The sequence below is a fragment of the Atta cephalotes genome (assembly GCF_000143395.1).
Source record: "Atta cephalotes unplaced genomic scaffold scaffold00005, whole genome shotgun sequence".
Lineage (NCBI taxonomy): Eukaryota > Metazoa > Arthropoda > Insecta > Hymenoptera > Formicidae > Atta > Atta cephalotes.
Genome location: NW_012130069.1, coordinates 609,897 through 613,197, shown reverse-complemented (window position 1 = coordinate 613,197; position 3,301 = coordinate 609,897).

Here is a 3,301-nt window from a genome sequence, read left to right as displayed (position 1 = left end):
TGTGTGTGTGTAGTGTGTGTGTGTGTGTGTGTGTGTGTGTGTGTGTGTGTGTGTGTGTGTGTGTGTGTGTAGGGTGTATAAGCTTAAATCCGCTGTTTTTAAGTCAGAAAAACACTTTTTTTTCCTAGGAAGCAAAAACAAATTTATTCAAAGTATTTGCTAACATTTTTCCCATCTTTCGGGCAATTTGTGTATACCACGCCAAAAAAATTCCTTATCTTTCGAGGCAAACCACTCATCAAGCCATTTTCTGACTTCATAAGAATCGAAATGCCGCTCAGCGAGCGCGTGGCCCATCGACGAAAACAGATGATAGTCAGAAGGTGCTAGGTCTGGTGAATAAGCGGGATGGGATAGTACTTCCCAGTTGAGTGTAGTCTCTCCAAGTAGTTTTGGACTATTATTGACGTGTGAGATGGTATGTTGTCATGGAGGAAAATCAGCTTGTCATGTCTTTTCCGATAATGCGGCTTTTTTTCACGCAGAACACGGCAATTTGATCAGATTGTTGATGGTAGCGGTGAGCATTAACAGTTTCACCAGGTTTTAACAGCTCGTAATAGATGACACCCTCCTGATACCACCAAACGTACAGCATCGTCTTCCGTCCGAAGCGATTTGGTCTTGAGGAAGATGTTGATAGTTGAACGGGATCAACCCAAGATTTCTCGCGTTTAGGATTCTGAAAATAGATCTACTTTTCATCGCCTGTCACAATCCGATGCAGGAACGACTTTCTTTCTTGTCTGGTAAGTAGAATTTGACATGTGTTTTGGCGTCGCTCCATCTGCCTATCGTTCAGTTCATGCAGCACCCATTTTCCAATTTTTTGAACCTTCCCCATGATGGCATGTAGCCGCATGGAAATGACTGCTTCAGAAACACCCAATTGCTCGGCAAGCATTTTTTGCGATTGGATATTATCCTCGTCCAAAGAGCTTGCAATTGACAGTCCTCAACCTTTCTGGGCCGATTTTCACGCTTCTTGTCACTCAGGTCAAAATTGTCGTCATTCATTGAACCGGCGAAACCAATCTCTACATGTTGTTTCCGATAAAGCATTGTCGTCATAGGCCTCCACAAGCATTCAGTGCGATTCGACAGCCGATTTCTTCAAATTGAAACAGAAAAGCAAAGCTTCTCGCATATGCTTTTTTTTAGCAAAAAACTAGACATGATTACGAAAGAAAAAATGTGTGTTGTTGTATGAAATTGCTGATGATGTGCACTGGTTAATGTTGACAGATGTCAAACATATAAAAAAAAAGTGTGTTGTGTGCCCAGGGTAGCTTTGTATTCACTAATGCCACCTACGAGCAAGCAGATTTAAGCTTATACACCTGGTATATATGTATATTAATTAAATCAAATTAAATAATACATAAATATTTTTTAATCGGAAAATATAATACTTATAATTAATATAAATAGTATAATACTTATAATTAATTAATTGAATGAATTCGAAACTTCTATATTGAATATTGATACAATTTAATATATATTCAGTGACTAATACATAATAAAAACTATAAAGTATAAAATTGCAAACATTACGTGAATGAAACTAATAAGGGGAGAATAACATCTATTATTTTAGTTTTCGTTAAGAGATGTAATCGCATTTCCGTGCAACAATGCAGTAGGTTTGTTTGTTTTATGAATATCTTTTTTATTATTTCACATTTCTTGTATAAAATAATACTCGTAGAGTATATCAAATTTTAAAATCTCACATAATGAGAAAAACATAAATAGTATGAGTAACCTTATACTAAATACACTTATACTAAATACACTTATACTAAATACACTTATACTAAAACCACGTGAAATTAAATTATCAGAATTTAATTCATTTTAATTGGATTTTAATTCTTAAAGAATTATGGCGTAGTCAAACTAAGGAAGCAACTTCAAATATTTTATAAACAATTAGATACATTCAGTTTGTATATTTCTTTTACATTTTCTACTAGATATATTATTTATTTCCTACAAGTATTATTACATTATATAATATTATCTCTGTATAACAATTTAAACGTGTCAATTATTCAAAAAAATGTTATAAATTAAATAACGCATTGTTGCACGATTATTAATCCACATATAAAAACTATATGTATTGATTTATATCATACTGATACTATCAGTATCACAAAAAAGAGTAGATAAATTTAGCAAAAGACAATGATTTTCCATTTTTATGCCTTTGTTTTTTTAATATAATTTGTATAAAAATTATTTAGATGTGTAAATATGAAAGATAACTTGTTAAAAAAAATCGTGTATTCACTTTTTTATGTTTTTAATTTGTCATAAATAAAATTAGTCAAGTAAATTAACTTTATATTTTTAATTTATTATATTTTTAATTTTTAATTTACTTTATATTTTTAAATGTCAAATCTTTAGAATCACACTAATTAATTAATGCGAGAATAAATTTATTAAGAATGTATTATATTGCAAATTTTTTTTTATTTCTTTCAAGAAATTTTTTTCAGAATATATCATAATTTTTCAGAATATATAATAATAATATTTTTTCAGAATATATATATATATATCAGAATATTCGCTATAATATTGCACAGAAAAAATGATTTAGTTATAGTTATCTAAAATAGATTCAATCAAATGTTTTGATTAATGTAACCAAACATAACTTTATCCTTACAAAAATTTATTACCAAACAGAAAATTTATTACAAAACTTGTAAGGATAAAATTATGTTTTGATTATATTAACCAAAACATTTGATCAATATTTTAGATAGCTATTACTAAATTTGGTAGCTATTATCAAACTGTGTTTTTCTGTGTGTATTTCATAATCACGATCGATATTCATTATCCGTTTTTATTTCAAAAATAAGTTTTGTCTCATAACAAATTCGATTGAACTAGTGAGCACTGGTGCATATCAAAACCTATATACTGATTTAATTTGTATAAAAAACCGTTATATACTGATTTGTATAAAATTAATTACTAACTATTTAATTACTAACTAATTACTAACTAATTAAACTAATTTGTATAAAAAATAAAGCATATTTCAAATTATAAAACAGATTTTATTTAACATAATAAAATGTAGATTTCATGTTTTAACGCGTTTCTCTATTTATGCTGAATACATATTTTTACATTAATTTGTGTACAGCGACTTGAATATGCATCAAAGCGAGGGAATAACCACTTAATCATTAGTGAAAAACTTACATTAACTGGAATATCATACTAGACGTCTCGGTTATTACAATCGATGGTAACATCGATTGGAATATTCTCA